Source organism: Saccoglossus kowalevskii, chromosome 2 (genome assembly GCF_978046115.1).
Source record: "Saccoglossus kowalevskii chromosome 2, keSacKowa6.1, whole genome shotgun sequence".
Taxonomy (NCBI): domain Eukaryota; kingdom Metazoa; phylum Hemichordata; class Enteropneusta; family Harrimaniidae; genus Saccoglossus; species Saccoglossus kowalevskii.
The window spans coordinates 27,943,959-27,964,656 of NC_140642.1; the positions used below are offsets into that span (position 1 = coordinate 27,943,959).

At 31.9% G+C, this 20,698-nt stretch overlaps 1 protein-coding gene across 1 annotated transcript in view; it reads right to left on the reverse strand.

Moving 5' to 3' along the window:
- Positions 1-15,190, reverse strand: part of LOC100372888 (potassium channel, subfamily K, member 16-like) — a 34,563-nt gene extending 19,373 nt beyond the window's left edge. The window contains exon 1 of the mRNA XM_085493943.1: positions 15,029-15,190. The gene's annotated coding sequence lies outside the window, so the exon portion shown is untranslated. The remainder of the gene's footprint in view (positions 1-15,028) is intronic.
- Positions 15,191-20,698: the final 5,508 nt, after the last annotated feature.

Below are 20,698 nucleotides of genomic sequence, written 5' to 3' on the forward strand. Positions count from 1 at the left end.
TATATGTTGAGACGAGTGGCTATTTTAGTTTTTTTTGGCCCCTATAGTTAAATTTGTCTCCTATATTTTTGCTTGCCATGAAGGACGGTTGTTTTTTCTCTTAATGTCAGATTAACAATTGTCTGTACCCTCAATTTTTTCGCTACAACAGACTGTCTACGAAAGGATTATGTTGAGTGACTTTATAGGTATACACCGGGAACTCTGGTACAATAATGAGTACTATGCAAATACTTCAATCTAAAGTTTGATTCTGTAGGTAAAAAAAAAAAAAATATTTTCAAAATAAAAATAAAGTCATTAACCCTAATCTTTCCAACCCTACCTTACAGGTTATTTGAGGTCATGTACCTGGAGAGCTGATACTGACAGTACCTATTATTAAAAGAACACTAGTAACTAGGGTGTGAAGGCTACTAAGACGTAAACAAATAGTTAAGAGACATATCTTTGAATTTTCTATGCATAAATTTCACAACTCTCCACACCTTTATTTGTGGTTAGAGTCAAACAATTCAGTGTACTACTGTGTCAGAGCTGAGCTTGGTTTCAATCACAATGTTAATGTTGTGGAGGTCAAAGGTCATTCTGTTTTTCTTTAACAACTAAGAGGCTCAACTGAAAAATGTAAAATGACATGAAAGTACATGAATAGAGTTATATGTCATAACTGCAGTCTTTTGATTCAGGTATAAGTTAGGGACGACGTCAAAAGATCGATGTCGGATAAAAAACTTATTTCCTTTAGTTTGGGGGTGGGGGGGGGGGGTTTGACCTCAAAAAGTTTCCATTCTACAAAAACGATTTTATTTTTTAATGAAGTCAAAAAAATCTTGGAGTATTTGTAGTTCTTTTTTTTTCTATCCAATCATGGACAGAAATAACCGAAAAGGGGAAAATAAACAGAAAAATGGTTTGGTTCGAGTGTAAATTTGTGTGTCAAATGAGGTGCATTTGTAAAATCTGTTTACACCCACCCGACAACCAACTGCTATGCAATGCTACTGTGCGATTATCAATTTGTATTTAATGGTGAATGTAGTCTGACGCCATGACCAATATTTATCAATTAAGTTTCAGTGGGGGGTAGGGGGGTTTGGAAAAAAACTAAAGGAATTAAGTTTTTTATCCGACATCGATCTTTTGATGTCGTCCCTTATCTAATAAATATTATCGTATGTTAGAAAATAAAGATACAGATAATGCACTGTGTTTTTCTTTTGACGTTGAATGATTTTCTTTCATCATATTAGTTTAAGTTTAAGTTCATATGAATGCTTGATTCATGTATGAGGCAAGTTTGAATTCAATCCAGGCATATCTGAGATCTGGTTGAATCAATTATGATGGGAAATATATGTTTATGATGTAATATGTATGTAAAGAGTGATTGCATGGTCCACTCATGTAAGAGATGATAGTAATTGTATTAGGGGTTCAGCAGGCATTCAGTGGGCATAGTGTTATCACAAATATCAATATTCAAAAAGTTAAATGAAAGATCACAGCATGTAATAATGTATTACAACAATTAAAAGAGAAATTAAATATACCTGTCAGAAAGCATTGAACTTGCACAGGACACCAATCAATATAAATGCAGTCAAGTAAAAACTAACAACTATATAGTGGGGAGAAACCAATATCAATAGAGGATTGTAAGCTTTTAAAAAGAGGGGACAAAAAATTAACCTGATTAGTATGTGATCTGTTTGTCCGGCAAAATAGGTTGACTTCTCATAATAAGAAATGGGTAAGTTTTTTGAATTTTTTTGTTTTTTTCACAGTCCACTACACAATATGCAGCTTAAATGCAATTTATAATGAACACCCCAGGTATGTATGAAGTTAATTTCAGTGAAGACTCCAATAAAAGTCTATAAATACAAAAAAAAATGTGATTTGTTTCAAGACCAAATACAATGAGAGTCAATGTGGTCATGACCTGACTATATTTAAACATAATGATAACACTGAAAATAAAAATATCAATTGTGGATTACAGTGAGTAGTAATTTGTAATAGCTTTCAGCCTATAGGCACGAACATTAAGTCAACTGTAAATAATGACATATAACAGTCTTAAATTATACTTGTCACATTATATTTATGTAGCAGTATAATTGGCACAATTGAATTTCATCAATATTGATAATCTGATTGTGACTAACGAGATATTGTAAAATATAACAGCCTTGAATTATACTTGTCACATTTCATTATAAAGAATGATAATTGGGCAAATGAATATTGAGATGATCATTATGTATCCATGACAACAACTCCACACATATAAGATAATTATAATAATCGTTATTTTGTCAGTCAAATGTGTTAACCTAGGAAATTTGTTGAAATTTACACTGAATAATTTTGATGACCTAAAGTCACACCGGAATAGAAAATACAATTAAATTTGCAAAGATGTAATCATGGACCAGGAATGCAGTCTTTATAATGAGTCTCACAAGATGTTTTTTTTTATGTTATTGCACTAATAACAGCCCCATAAACTTACTCTACAATGACCAATAAAGAGGCTGTCTAAGGAAACTCAATTTCTGTAGAGAATACCTCGTCTGCAGTTTGCATAATTTATAAACATGAAAAATTGTATGTAGGAGTATGGTACGTTTCAATTTCACCATTAATAACGGCTATCAACTTGTCATTACTATGGTAACTATAAAGTAAGTGTGTGATATGTAAAAAAAACAAATACTATAAAGTATGATGGAGTAGCCCTGACACTGAGTACTGAGTATAAGTTTAATCTTTGCCAGTCCTGCTATAAAGCATAAATCAAATACAAATGGTGTGCACCCAGAGTGTAAAGCAGACAAAACCATCTAATCCGTGTACGATATTTCTCTACATATTCAAATCTGCTTGTAAGTTGAATTGAATCACTGCACAAACCCAATATGATTCACTGAACAGATCAAAACGCAATACAAGAGATTGTCAAAACAAATATTCATAGTATGAATTATTGGTGCTCAATTGAAGCCAGGAAATGAACATTCAGTATCTAAGTAACATAATATAATATGTATACAATTAAAGAGGTTATATGGTGCAACAAATCATATAAACAGACTGTCAAATTCAAAGTCATTAATAAATTATTACAACACACTCAACAGAGATTATGCCCTGCTCAAGTAATTTTTTATAATGAATTATTTTCAATAAGCTAATTAGTTTAACAAATTTATACAAAGAATTAAGGTCATGCAAATGATACTGAATCTAAGATAGGTTCTTGCACTTCATGCTAATAATGAATAGCAATGTGTAGTGGATAAATTACATATCTATACGATATGTGATATAGCGAGGATTTATAAGATGATATGTGTAACTCAGATAACCATGTACTGATAAGATATAAGGTTAATCACAAAAACATTTAGTTCATACATAAGTGAATATAAAACACACTGTACAATGTCGTCTTATCATCATGCACGGAAACTAGGTGTTCAGCTGTGATATGATCTGCTCGATATCCACAAAAACTAGGTGTTCGTGATAAGAATGACTCATCATCACAGAAATTATGTGTTCATGGGTGATATAAACATCTTATTATCCACAAAAATTAGGTGTTCATATGTAATATGGACATTTTATTATCCACAAAAACTAGGTGTTCATATGTAATATGGACATTTTATTATCCACAAAATTAGGTGTTCATATGTAATATGAACATTTTATTATCCACAAAAACTAGGTGTTCATATGTAATGTGGACATTTTATTATCCACAAAATTAGGTGTTCATATGTAATATGGACATTTTATTATCCACAAAAATTAGGTGTTCATATGTAATATGAACATTTTATTATCCACAAAATTAGGTGTTCATATGTAATATGGACATTTTATTATCCACAAAAATAGGTATTCATATGTTACTTAGATACTGAATGTTCTGAATATTGACATCTAATTATCCACAAAAACTAGGTGTTCATATGTAATATGGACATTTTATTATCCACAAAATTAGGTGTTCATATGTAATATGGACATTTTATTATCCACAAAATTAGGTGTTCATATGTTACTTAGATACTGAATGTTCTGAATATTGACATCTAATTATCCACAAAAACTAGGTGTTCATATGTAATATGGACATTTTATTATCCACAAAAACAGGTATTCATATGTAATATTGACATTTTATTATCCACAAAAACTAGGTGTTCATATGTAATATGGACATCTAATTATCCACAAAAACTAGGTGTTCATATGTAATATGGACATTTTATTATCCACAAAAACTAGGTGTTCATATGTAATATGGACATCTTATTAACCACAAAAACTAGGTGTTCATATGTAATATGGACATCTTATTAACCACAAAAACTAGGTGTTCATATGTAATATGGACATTTATTATCCACAAAAACTAGGTGTTCATATGTAATATCGACATCTTATTAACCACAAAAACTAGGTGTTCACATGTAATATGGAAATCTTATTAACCACACAAACTAGTTGTTCATATGTAATATGGACATCTTATTAACCACAAAAACTAGGTGTTCATATGTAATATGGACATTTTATTATCCACAAAAACTAGGTGTTCATATGTAATATGGACATCTTATTAACCACAAAAACTAGGTGTTCATATGTAATATGGACATTTTATTATCCACAAAAATTAGGTGTTCATATGTAATATGGACATTTTATTATCCACAAAATTAGGTGTTCATATGTAATATGGACATTTTGTTATCCACAAAATTAGGTGTTCATATGTAATATTGACATCTAATTATCCACAAAAACTAGGTGTTCATATGTAATATGGACATTTTATTATCCACAAAAATAGGTATTCATATGTTACTTAGATACTGAATGTTCTGAATATTGACATCTAATTATCCACAAAAACTAGGTGTTCATATGTAATATGGACATTTTATTATCCACAAAAACTAGGTGTTCATATGTAATATGGACATTTTATTATCCACAAAAATAGGTATTCATATGTTACTTAGATACTGAATGTTCTGAATATTGACATCTAATTATCCACAAAAACTAGATGTTCATATGTAATATGGACATTTTATTATCCACAAAATTAGGTGTTCATATGTAATATGGAAATCTTATCTACAAAAACTAGGTGTTCATATGTAATATGGACATTTTATTATCCACAAAAATAGGTATTCATATGTAATATTGACATCTAATTATCCACAAAAACTAGGAGTTCATATGTAATATGGACATTTTATTATCCACAAAAATAGGTATTCATATGTTACTTAGATACTGAATGTTCTGAATATTGACATCTAATTATCCACAAAAACTAGGTGTTCATATGTAATATGGACATTTTATTATCCACAAAATTAGGTGTTCATATGTAATATGGACATTTTATTATCCACAAAATTAGGTGTTCATATGTTACTTAGATACTGAATGTTCTGAATATTGACATCTAATTATCCACAAAAACTAGGTGTTCATATGTAATATGGACATTTTATTATCCACAAAAACTAGGTGTTAATATGTAATATGGACATCTAATTATCCACAAAAACTAGGTGTTCATATGTAATATGGACATTTTATTATCCACAAAAACAGGTATTCATATGTAATATTGACATTTTATTATCCACAAAACTAGGTGTTCATATGTAATATGGACATCTAATTATCCACAAAAACTAGGTGTTCATATGTAATATGGACATTTTATTGTCCACAAAAACTAGGTGTTCATATGTAATATGGACATCTTATTAACCACAAAAACTAGGTGTTCATATGTAATATGGACATCTTATTAACCACAAAAACTAGGTATTCATATGTAATATGGACATTTTATTATCCACAAAAACTAGGTGTTCATATGTAATATGGACATCTTATTAACCACACAAACTAGGTGTTCATATGTAATATGGACATCTTATTATCCACAAAAACTAGGTGTTTATATGTAATATGGACATCTTATTAACCACAAAAACTAGGTGTTCATATGTAATATGGACATTTTATTATCCACAAAAACTAGGTGTTCATATGTAATATGGACATCTTATTAACCACAAAAACTAGGTGTTCATATGTAATATGGACATTTTATTATCCACAAAAACTAGGTGTTCATATGTAATATGGACATCTTATTAACCACAAAAACTAGGTGTTCATATGTAATATGGACATTTTATTATCCACAAAAACTAGGTGTTCATATGTAATATGGACATCTTATTAACCACAAAAACTAGGTGTTCATATGTAATATGGAAATCTTATTAACCACAAAAACTAGGTGTTCATATGTAATATGGACATCTTATTAACCACAAAAACTAGGTGTTCATATGTAATATGGAAATCTAATTATCCACAAAAACTAGGTGTTCATATGTAATATGGACATTTTATTATCCACAAAAACTAGGTGTTCATATGTAATATGGACATTTTATTATCCACAAAAATAGGTATTCATATGTTACTTAGATACTGAATGTTCTGAATATTGACATCTAATTATCCACAAAAACTAGATGTTCATATGTAATATGGACATTTTATTATCCACAAAATTAGGTGTTCATATGTAATATGGAAATCTTATCTACAAAAACTAGGTGTTCATATGTAATATGGACATTTTATTATCCACAAAAATAGGTATTCATATGTAATATTGACATCTAATTATCCACAAAAACTAGGAGTTCATATGTAATATGGACATTTTATTATCCACAAAAATAGGTATTCATATGTTACTTAGATACTGAATGTTCTGAATATTGACATCTAATTATCCACAAAAACTAGGTGTTCATATGTAATATGGACATTTTATTATCCACAAAATTAGGTGTTCATATGTAATATGGACATTTTATTATCCACAAAATTAGGTGTTCATATGTTACTTAGATACTGAATGTTCTGAATATTGACATCTAATTATCCACAAAAACTAGGTGTTCATATGTAATATGGACATTTTATTATCCACAAAAACTAGGTGTTAATATGTAATATGGACATCTAATTATCCACAAAAACTAGGTGTTCATATGTAATATGGACATTTTATTATCCACAAAAACAGGTATTCATATGTAATATTGACATTTTATTATCCACAAAACTAGGTGTTCATATGTAATATGGACATCTAATTATCCACAAAAACTAGGTGTTCATATGTAATATGGACATTTTATTGTCCACAAAAACTAGGTGTTCATATGTAATATGGACATCTTATTAACCACAAAAACTAGGTGTTCATATGTAATATGGACATCTTATTAACCACAAAAACTAGGTATTCATATGTAATATGGACATTTTATTATCCACAAAAACTAGGTGTTCATATGTAATATGGACATCTTATTAACCACACAAACTAGGTGTTCATATGTAATATGGACATCTTATTATCCACAAAAACTAGGTGTTTATATGTAATATGGACATCTTATTAACCACAAAAACTAGGTGTTCATATGTAATATGGACATTTTATTATCCACAAAAACTAGGTGTTCATATGTAATATGGACATCTTATTAACCACAAAAACTAGGTGTTCATATGTAATATGGACATTTTATTATCCACAAAAACTAGGTGTTCATATGTAATATGGACATCTTATTAACCACAAAAACTAGGTGTTCATATGTAATATGGACATTTTATTATCCACAAAAACTAGGTGTTCATATGTAATATGGACATCTTATTAACCACAAAAACTAGGTGTTCATATGTAATATGGAAATCTTATTAACCACAAAAACTAGGTGTTCATATGTAATATGGACATCTTATTAACCACAAAAACTAGGTGTTCATATGTAATATGGAAATCTTATTAACCACAAAAACTAGGTGTTCATATGTAATATGGACATCTTATTAACCACAAAAACTAGGTGTTCATATGTAATATGGACATCTTATTATCCACAAAAACTAGGTGTTCATATGTAATATGGACATCTTATTAACCACAAAAACTAGGTGTTCATATGCAATATGAACTGTGCATTATACAGTCAATTATATGTATGCTAATTAAGTTAATTTTTCATCTGTCTCTTCATACTGTTTACATAACCCAATGCATAATAGTAAATTACCCAGTCTGTTTCATTTGATAGCTCAGTAGTTAAATGAATCAAAAAACAAATAAAAAGATATAAAAAAAATTGTCTTAAATTTTTCAGCATCTTAAGCCATGAACAGTTAAAAACAAACCCCTAGCAGCTGACAAAGCCCCATTTTTTGAGAAGCATAATGAGAAAGCAATAATCAAATCAATCAGTCTAGCCATTTTCAAGAATATTCACTTAAAAATGACAAAAATTCACATTAAATGAATTAGTATGACAAAGGGACAAAGTAAATCAATCTGACAGTGGTCCATTCAAAATCACTACATATAAAATATCAAAACAATTGTACTGGTGGTTTTCAAATGAACATCAGAAATATTGTTTTTACCAAGAATGACAAAAACATTCACTAAAATTAGTTATTTTCAGGAAATTATTTTCTATCAAATTTGATAGAGGACCGACCAAGGTAAAAAAAAATATTGATGCAATTGGGCAAAAGTCCAAAATAGCATTTTTTTAACCCAAGAATGATAAAAATAATTATTAAATTAGAGAGTTTAAGGCATCATCAAAAAAATGAACAAATCTGATAGAACCACCCAAGGTATAATTTGTAGTTAGCATGAGTCCATACATCAGATTGTGTTTAAGAAGAATTAAGTCTAAAATGTGAAGTTCATTCTAACTGACAATCAGTAATATGAACAGCTTTCCTCGACTTTGTCGACAGTGGATTTTTAACAGCTGTACAGCGTAGATTTTTTCACAAGCATATCAAATTCACATTTTTTGCCATAAATCAACTAATATATATAGAAAATTATATTACACACTCTCTATTTTTGACTAAAATGTGTAGGATGTAAGAACTGAAAGAGAAATATCTGCATTTATGGGAATTTGTTACTGATTCTAGAATTCACTCACCTTATACCATGTGTGGCACTGCAAATATGCAACATATTATGACGATGTTAAAAGTTTGTTTTAGATTGACCTGTAAGGTCATCTATATATGTCATAATAAAATAAATTATTGATAGTAGCAACAACAAAATCTACTTGACAATTTGGTTGTTTACCTCAAAATATTTATTTTATTTTATCATAATCATACTTTTCAAAAAGTCCCACATCAGATAAAATTACGAAAATGACTAAAACTACAAACTATTTATGTGTGGCCATCATTGAATTTTATGTTTCTGAATCAGTATTAAATTTAGGATTTATTCATGCAAGATACATACATAATTCACTGTACAAACCCTAAAACTGGTTACACATGAAATTTGAATCTATTTGTTCAACACATCCTGTAATAATACCATCATAAATCAAACATACTAAATCACTGTAAGGATTGTCTTATGTCCTAATACATTTGTATTACTATACAAATTAAAATCAATATTTTATATCAATCAGTTCCACAGATGATGATTGAACGAGTCACAACATCATGTTACATTTTGTTAAATTTTCTATTGTTCAAATGTCAACAAAATTCTAAATGATGAGGCATGAATAAAATATTTACATAATAGTACTTGTCAATATGGACTATAATGTTTGACTGTACGAGAACCGAGCACTGTGACCAGTTTACATGATTGATTAACCTGATTATTAAAAACTGTATTAGAATTATCTCACTATACAATTAGCTTTACGCGATCAGACTTTATGTGATTATAAATAAATCTGATCAGGTTAATCTGTTGATAGACTGTGGTATGGTGGATTAAATTCACTTTATGCAAATTAGATCTAACCTTCAGATCCAAATGTGAATCTCCACAGTGTGTTGTCATACAGAACAGATCGAAAAATCACATACTGTATACATATTAGTGTTTTTTCATTCACCACAGACTGTAGACAGTGTTGTGGGCCAGAGACCTCACTGGCAGTATTTGTATAACAAACAGTTGACGTATAATGTCATATCGAGGTTGTCACTCAATACGCAATGAATCAAGTCAAATCAAAGAAATCAAATCAAAGATAGCTTAGAAAGAACTCCTGTGTGCTGAAGATATTGGAGGCACGAAGTTAGCACCCACGCTTATGTTAGAGCAAATACAATATTTAAACATATAACTGCAAGCAATGATCTGGGGGGTTCCAAGTAGCTATGGTTTAACAGTTATAAATATTTAATGGAATAATGACCATATTTGATGACTTAATATTTTGGTCATATATCTTGACAGACAAAATTATAACACAAGTTGCCTGTCCCTATCAACAACAGCAATTATATCACATTGATTTCAACGCCAAACTAATCAGATTTGCACATTATCCCTAGGCATCTATGTACGTTGTTTCATCAAAATCTGTTGAACGGTACTTGAGAAACAAAATGCCAAAAATGTGCTAACCAATATGCAAATTAGGTTATTAATGTGCATAGATTTTAACCCAAAACTAATCAGGTCTGTGAATAGTCATGGAGCATCTATGTACCAAGTTGAAATGTTAAGATTAGTACTTAAAACATCAGCAGAAAAGCTGAAAATTTACTAATTACACAAATTATGTAATTAATATTAATCCAATAATTATCAGGTCTGTGCATTGTCCTATGACATCTATATACCAAGTTTCATTGTAATGTGATTAGTACTTGAGATATCAGTGAAAAATGCCGAAAATTGACTAATCCTTATGAAATTTAGGTAATTAATATGCATGGGATTTCTACCCGAAACCATTGTGTGCCTCGCACACGAGAGTCAAAAAGAAATTGTGACAGTGGCATCGTACACATGTATGAATAAACATAATTCATATAACAACATCCCTTCATTATTGAGGGACTGTGATATACAGTGTAGCATACATTAGTAGACTTTCTCTACATACTACCTAACAAAACAACAATCACAAGTGAATCTCTGTTTATGTTCAATTTGTTTATCAAGAGGCAAAACATTTAGCGCTAACTTGGTTATAAAAAATCAAATAATGGTACACTTTCCACAGGCAAAAAGTAAAGCATGAATCATACCATAAGTGAATGACACAATGGCCCTACCCATGTTTAGAGAACCAATTGTACTGTTTGAGCTGTTTAACATAAGAAAAAAACTTGAATAAATTAGTTGAGTAATGAGTTTTGTCACATTCTTGGAGTCCACCTACTGTTCACATTAGGCCACACCGACTTAATTTTATGGATGACATCCGCGCGCACATTAGTTTTCGCCTGTTCTCAAAAAACAAAAACAAAAAATCTCCGACGACGAGTCTCCACAGATCGGTTTTCTGTCTGAAACTTGCCGACTCCTATTGTCGCAAAGCGCCGACTTGTCGTAAAACTCGTTTTGGACTACCTCAAAACCAAACTCCGCACAGTTAGATGCGCGTTACGTAAAGTGCAAAGACCTATAGGAAAGAGATTGTCTCAAAACATGCCAATTTTGTCATAAATGATCCAGCATGGCGACCACACCACCAAAATACGTGAGTATAAAAGTTCAGAGGTAAAACGGAGGGATTGTTGTCGACTGGTATGCAATTGACGTTGGCCAGGGAGATGTGACGTTTACACAGCTATATTTTCTGATTCGGATAATTTGCTTGCACACACAGCCAGTAATATTTTGATCATATGACAAATTTTCATCAAGATACATGTACATAATTGTCTGCATCCAAATTTTTGTTGACTCTTTGTTGGTGTTTTTTTTTCAATATCGAGCCTCTTATAATTTGTTACATAGTTGAAGTAGTTCTAGAGCATTTGTGTCTACACTTAGTCTATCTGAAGTGTCACTTTAAAAGCTGTAGTTTGAATGTCAAAGAAGTTAATTTCCAGGTTGCTGTTGACAAACTTATGGTTCACTTTTAATTAATTTTTTTTTTCAATACAACACAGTAAGTTTTTCTATATTATTGAGTTGATGTGTATGCCTTTGGCAAAACTAACATCTACCTTATCCTCTTGCCATTTCAAATTCAAAGGTGATGATACCTGTGACTGCAATATAATACGATATGCCTCCTACAAATAAAGACTTGTTTTTTTTTTGATACACTGTGGTTCAATTCGTAATAACAGCTCCGTAGTCCTGTGGTTTTAGCAGCATTTTTTTTTTGGCAGGATTTTTTTTTTTTTTCGCCCTCTTGCATTAGTTTTGGGGTCTTCAGAGGATGTCATCCATAACATTAAATCAGTGTGGCCTTATAAGAGTCCTTGTAGATCAGATACTTATGTATGTATAATTTAGTGTGATCGAAATTGAATACATCTCGAAATTAATTACCTGTTTAAATTATCCACAGCCAAATACACAGAAACATTTTATGGCGTTTTTTTTGGAAACTAATTTTTGACTATGACAACCATTGAAAATGTCATCTTTCAACACTTTCTTTCATGCTATCGATGCATGAATTACAGCATCTATTCATTGTGAAATGGGCTATAAAATGACATCTCATAGACGTTCCTATGAGTCCTTGATTTTGCGTTCTGGCCATAAGATCATAGATACATTCATGAAATTCAGTCCCTAAAGTTTGTCGAACAATATCTCCGTAACAATGAAGCACATACAAATTCCGAGACCCAGTTTCAAAGATCGTTATCTTAAATTGAACTCATAGAATGAACGAACAACAAGAAATGGCCAATGGCCACGTACAAAACCTATTTTTAGGAGGTTCCATAACTTAATCTCTTGCGCAAATATTAATACGGAAAATACACAATCATATTCTCCCATATCTGCATGCCTAATAATGAGCGAAAGTCCTAATCACAATGAAACTATTACTCCCTTTAACCCTCTCGCAACCTTAAATGACCAGACAGTGTTAAAAGCACAATAGGAAACCTGTGTGAAAAACATTTTAAAAGACGCACACGACCCTATAACCTATCTACTGTCACAACAACATATCAAGAAAATCAAAAAACGTTATTAAACAACAGTGATATTTCCTACTGGAGAGAAAATATGACAAATAAGAAAACAAAACTTTAATAATTCCAATTTTGAAGACTACTAGAATGTGTTAAATACAAATCAAAGATTCAGACTGGTAATCACAATTTACGATAGAAAAGGGAAGACACACCCAACCAAAAACACCATTAAAAAATAGGATTTATAGACATTGTTCATTGCATGTCATAAAAGAAGATGAAATACACTCCTTTGTTATGTCCAAAATACCAAACACACAGAAAAAAAGCTCTTTCTGATATTATATTGCCAAAAGAAACCATCGCTACAGAAATTATTCTATTTCATGAAAAGTTGTGATTTCATTCAAAATTTGTATATTGTATAATACTGACTTTTACTATTACATTTATTTTATATACATATTGCTATTAACTGATAGAAAATGTTATTTCTAAGGATATAATAAGGATATTATTAGTATTATTAAAAGTGCAGGTATACCCTATGCATATGAAAAAAAATGTAAATCAAAAATAATAAATATTGCAGAGATTAAACAGCAGTTTCACCAAACTAATGAGCTCGCATGTTAACACGTAACCTGCAGATTGACCGAGAATCTTTTTATTCATTCAGAAAATACACTTATTTTGGTTAATACGTGATAAAGTGTTTTCAGCGTAAAAAAAAAAGAGAAAGCGTATTTAGGATTGGAATGAAATTTAATTAAATTCACAGTTAATACATTTGTGATTGGTAACAGCCTGTAAAAGTGGTCAGTGACAACAGTAATAATACAAGTAATAATAATCTTTATTCAATCCTATCGTCATTTGACTTGTTGCATGCATGTGTTTTTATTAATGAATTTTTGTTCATTATCCACTCTACATCCGAACTAGCGGTGAGTCAAACTGTAGCAGACATCCTCAAACATTGAAACTTGTTTAATAATTAAACTCATCATACACATGATACTGTCTTTGAATAATTAAAAGTTTCCACAAAGTGATATTTATGGTTCTTCAATCACATAACATGACTTGACAGCCATTTTGCTTTTCGATCAATTTACCAATAATTTTGTGTAATTAGAAACAAAATTGGCCAGGAAAATAATCATAGAAAAAAACCTTACGTGATTAATTCTGTATTCCTAAATTAGGGACAAAATATTTCACACAGTAGTAAAAAATACAGCAAAATTTAAAAAAAAAAAGCACAATACTAAGTGAAGAAACAAATATTTTGCGCTTTTTTTCTGCCATTGCCCGCGCGGCACCCCGGAGTTTATAATGGTCCGATTCCTAGAACCTGAGTTCATGACCACAGTCTCTCAAAGGGATCGGGAGACTGTGCCTGATTAGTCCCTAAAAGTGATAGCGGGACTACACTTCGTATTGTTCTCTGGATCGTACCACAGTCGACGATACGTGCCCCGTGTAACCGACACCCGCGACACGACACCCAGACTTCGTCACGGTAGTCCCGGGCAATAAACAAACCGGAATAAATTCATGACACTGTGCCTGATTAGTCCTTAAAAGTGATAGCAGAACTACGCTTTCAAATAGCTCTATGGATCGTATCACAATCGACAATACGTGACCCGGGTAACCGACCGACACGACACCGATACTTCGTCACGGTGGTCCCGGGCAATAAACAAACCGGATAAAAGGGAAAGTAATATAATTAAACACGGTGTGTAGCCATCGGCACCAGGGAAGGAAAACCACGGTTGCTAATCTCCTAACAACCTTGCTTATACTGAAATGTCATAGTTTCTTAAATTACATGCAAGTGTTCTCACGTGTAAGTTGACTGGGCCAGTGATGATCACTGACTCGAGATCGAGTCTTCAATCTCGTTATGTTCAATTAAATTGAAAGTGAAAACAAATTACATGTAGTATGTACATACCAGTTCGGTGGGTATTCTGTTCCTTTTTTCACGCGAATATGTGACTTGCTGGTCCTTGTTGAATTCCAACGATCAGATATGAATACGTCGCTTGTTTGTATTGAAATGATATCGTGTAATAGCATTCAGTCCGCGCCCCTTAGTGACGAAATACGACGAGGTCAGGGGTTAGTTAATGACTCCTCCCAGAAATATTACAGCAGGGATAAAACATAGTTTCAAACAAATACTGAAAATTCACTATCTGGTGTATCAAGACTGAAAATAACTAGCAAACGTATTTCGGGGGGGGGGGGTCGCCAAAAAATGGCGCACATATCAGGTAACCACTTACACATAGTGTAATGTATACTAGGTCATAAATAACACAGTTAGGCACACACAATACAAACATAAATTGATAGATAAAGAAATGGAACGCCACAGAGCACGAGGGGGGGGGGGTAATTTGGCACTATTATTTGCATACTTGTTTTCATCTTATAATTATGACCAAATGACTAAAAATAGACCCAGGAAAGTATATATTTTTGGAATCGCCAGATTTCAAGCTTTTCAAAGGTGTGTTTGCCATGCCCTTATCTGCATTCTACGGTGCGTTACTTAATCAAAAATGAAAAATTACTTTTTTTGTAAAAAAAAAATAATTACGCATTTATGAATTTTTGTTTTCACTTTTCCCACTAATCCCAGTTGTTCAATAGTCTGGTAAATTTACTGTCTGGTCAGTTTTATTCAAGCAGCGCGTTTTGAAAAGTAGTGTTCTGAATTTTAATTTCTGTTTTTGTCGCATTGCTGCCAAATCAAACCACAACACGTTGGTAAATAATCCATGAAATAGTTTGTCTGGACACATTCAAGTTCCTCTCATTGTCACCTTAAAGCTGTGAAAATTTTGTGTTAATCCGACGACAATAAGTATACGTTATTTTTGGTTAAGACCTTGTATTTTGAAAAACATAAACTCCTAGAAAACATGCATGAAGTCACAGCAAAGATTTTCAAGCTTGTTTATCGGCACAAACGATTTGTTTTCCCTTCAAGGTCTGCTTTAACATGTGTAGGGGCATCCAAATGTGTAAGGCTATTGGAAACCCCCCCCCCAAAAAAGGAATGGGATAGCTATAATTGGATAAAATTGGCAGATGAAAACACCACAATCAATGAATTTTTTCAGTGGCTGTGTGATCTTGTGTCTGACACATTCATATGCAAATGACTAATCTGTGAAATAAACAGGGGCGGAGACAAACCACTCAAATGTTTGGAAACACTCATTGTGTATCAGATAGCTACTGATAACACATCCTAACATTGCTTTGTCTTGAGTTAATCTTTGAAACTTATAGGCACACAGATTAAACCTGTGTTGTTGATTTTTGAAAACACTACTGAGGCTGCCTTGCTTCCCTTCAGAAAATCTACATTTTAACCAACTTACATGACATTCTATGAAAACACCCTTTCAGCAGTTTATCACAACAGCATTTGGCCAGGAAAACAAAGAACACTAAAATAATAAAGACGACAAAACCACATTAAAAAAAGATAAATACATAAATGACTTTTTTAAATTCAGGAAATTAGCTGCCTCTACAAAATAAGGCTAAATAAACCTAAAAATACACCACGAAGGCAAAATCGTTATAATATTACCCTAGGCCAAAACAAAATGTTTTTCTTAGAAAATTGAAAAATTGTACGCACGGTAACGAGAATTTTTTTTATTATCATTATACTTGTTTTCGTATTAAAATTTGATACCGCAACAAAATACAAGTTCAGTATACCTTCAAAACGCCCTCTGAAACAGAGAACAAGCATTTCTCCTTTCTATCACATGGCCCTTAGTACAGGTAGCAAGCAAACCCATTTTTTTGTATTATATGATAATACAAAACAAAGTAATACTCCAGCTATTTACAATATACCCTTCCCCAACTTCGCGCGCACTAAGCACCCGCCAAATGTGTACCTGTTACCCGGCCCGTTACAGCTTCCTTTCTCGTTGACATAAAACACTACATGAAATGGGTGGGGGGGGGGGGGGGGGGTTCTTAATTAGATTATGCTGCCAAATTTATCAGGCTTTCATTCCAAAATTAACCAACAAGACTAGAGTCCAATACATGTTCCGAATAGAGAATATTTCACATATGCAACACTTCGTATTTTGTCTGTTGATTTTGACAAATTTGTTGTAATTTTTCGAATCAGAATGCGACCTCTACGGGCATTACTCGAGTCGATGATCTTACCATCAGAATGCGACCTCTACGGGCATTACAGGAGTCTCTGATCTTACCATCAGAGTGCGATTTCTACGGGCATTACGCGTGTCTCTGATTCAACAAACTGCGTCTCTCTGTCACTAACAATTTGACAATTTTTGGTCTAGCTATATATACTACAGGTACGAGGCAGGTAGTAAGTATATATTTTAATTGACCTGGTCCACCCACACAAACAAACTCTGATACTAAAAATATATATCCGAGATAAATATTTACAAAAAATAAATTATACTAAAACTATATATGTAGTGCCTTAAAACTAAAAGTAGACAACATATGCGTGTTTGTGGAGCGTAATAGAGATTGAAATTTATAATCATTCGGTTGTACTGAATTGATGTGGTATGAATTGCGCCCTCAGCAATTGATAGGCAGGACACACAAGAAGGAAATAACATTCATCTTCTACGACCACTAAATTACAAATTTTACAAAATCTTGCGTCGCTTTCAATACCTTCGTGTCTGCCCACTTCAGTACCCAGAGGCAGACAACCACAACAGAAACATGCATTCATTTTGATAAATTTTAAATTACAGTTAAAAAATAAATATTTGTCAGTCTATAATGAGCTTTTAAAACGTATATATGTCCATAGTTTTGGGTTATTACGTACGTTCGCCCACCGCTATTGGTGGCAGACATCTTGAACACGAAACATAAATTTCGAAATTAACATACTTACATAACAGATTGTTAACAGATGATGTCCAGTTATCCGTGTCCGACTCGTCTGAGCTAAAAAGCATGGGTTTGGCCAAAAGTTAACACAACGCTTTATACTAGAAACACGGCCACATTCTCCAAAAACTGCATCATTTGTGGCGTTCGGAGGTAGACCCAGCAATTTTCGGCACCACTTACGTAGTACCTTTTCTATTGCTTCGAAGTATTGATAGCCCCAATCCGAAAAGCAAAATCGGTAAAATTGGTGAATCAAACAATTTGACAGCTTTTGACTAAGAGTTTCAATGATTCTATCGAAGATGAACACCTCACATTCTGTCACTTTCCGATGAATATCTCAAAAACAGCACCTAAAATGGCTAATTACAGTGAATTGGGTAAATATCCAATTAATTACTTCCCACAAAAACAGGCATTTAAATATATGAACAAAATATCTATCTCCAATAACACACTTATATTTGAGGCATTCTTGGTTAACAGAAATATAAAGAGCAAATGATACATAAAAAATGAAATCCATTTTCCATGAATCAGATGCAAATTACTACGAACTAATAGATTCTCAGGACCCACTAATATCAGCGAAATTAATAAATACTGATGTAAAACTAAAAATATGCATTTTCAGTACAATGGAAAAATTAAATACATGATGGCAAAAGAAGAAGGGGTAACGGAAGAAGCAAACAAAGAACCTACCGTTATTTAAACAAAACTATTAGTTTAGGAGATTACTTGACATTAAAGATATTAAACTCCTGGAATTAATTAGTAAGTTTCGTCTAAGTAACCATTCACAGATCAGGGCGCCATATTCCGTTGCCAGTAAATGAAAGGGTATGTTTTCTCTGTAACACACAAATATGATTGGAGACGAACAGTTGTTTTTTTTTTCGCTTTTTTGTATGCATTATCATCATTACCAATGGTTGTTAAGTGATTAAGTAAATAAAAAGAAGATACACCAAAACTTAAATATTTATAATAACTATAAACCATTTTTCCGAACAGGTCCTATTCTAAAAACTACAACCTTGGTCTTCAAGAATAACTGCTATGCTCCACTTTCGACAAAATAACCAAACATATCTATTAACATATGTAAGCTTACTATCGATTCAGCTAAGAATTATTCTACCAAAGAATTAATTATTCCACCAAATAATACTAATGTTTCCTAGTCAATACAACACTGCCTCTCACTTATGTGACAATTGAAATAATTTGATATTATAGGACAGAATGTGTTTTCTATCATACTGGATTATGGAATGCAAATTGAACCATAGATACAATGGCGTTTGGGGAACTCATATATTTTCCATACATTACCTGGTGCTGACATCAACTGTAAACTTCTCCTGTTTTCAAGTAAACATTTTCTAATTGTATGTTTATATTGTTGGACTTTCATTGTGAAGATCTAAAGATTTGTTATTGTTTTTTTTTGGCTGCAAGCTGTCTGTCATTTTGTAAACCTTGCGTTGAAGGTACTGGTAAAAATCGTTCAGAAGCGATATTCCCCTATAATAGTTTTTAACGTCGCCACGGTCTACTTTAAAAAGCGGGATAATTACGCCTACCTGAATTAAATATGAAGTTGTAGAATAGCTACAACTGCAGAAAATTTATAAAATTTTAACTCATTTAAACTTGCTAAAATTTCTCCTTCCGGTATTGGTCTGTTTATGTCCTCAGTAAATACATCTGTCGTGCACAAGTGTACTACACAGAGAACATGCACAGAATGATGTTATATATGATATATGACACAGTCACGCGAAAACTATCGGTTATACATGTATGTTCATTTCAGAAATGTACTGGCTCGGTTTAATGTTAATTTGGCTTCAGTTATACTTATGTTTTTAAATAATTTCTGGAGAAATTCAGCTTCATACGAATAAATAAACAAAAAAATCAGCCAGCTATTTTGTAGCGACTAGAACCTTTTTACAATTAAAATCAATCGCACAATTGAGCTGCGTGAAACGACTTCCAGCGACATGACAGTATATATAGCGTGTTATCAAAACATGTTTAGAATGTGTAGACATTGTTTATAAACACGGCGCCGTTTAAGGTGTAGTTTAAAGCCAAGTTACGGGTGACATGGTTTTTTTTAATTTTGTTTAACGTTTTATGTTTGTCCGTAAGTCGCAGTTCAGTATACATTAAATAATAATAATAAAAAACACCACTAGAAGTCGTTTCACACAAGTGATTTTGATTGTATTAAAAATGCTTGATGGATAATGTTTTTTATTATGTAACTTTAATTTATCATGTTATATTATAGTAGTATATAAGATGGAAAAAGTGTTAATTGAAGTCACATTTGAAAGGGATCCTGCTTTATAATCATTTTCAGAAAGTTCTTTGGATTGTTTCAATATCCACATTTAAATTTATACCATTCATGGTAAAGATGACACCACAGTATATTTTGAGCTCCTCTTTGATGGTAGGCAAAAAAGATGTTAATATTTTAGACAAATCCTTGGTTGAACATTTATATAATCCAGCGATAGATCTAGCTTTGTTTTATGGAGTTTGGGTATTTTAATACAAAATATTGGTATAATTCATGAAATTCGTTTTCGTTTTTGCTAAATGTTACTCGTTTGTAAGTATAATAAATTTATTGAAATTTCTTTAGGCACTCAGTGATATGATTTACAAACAA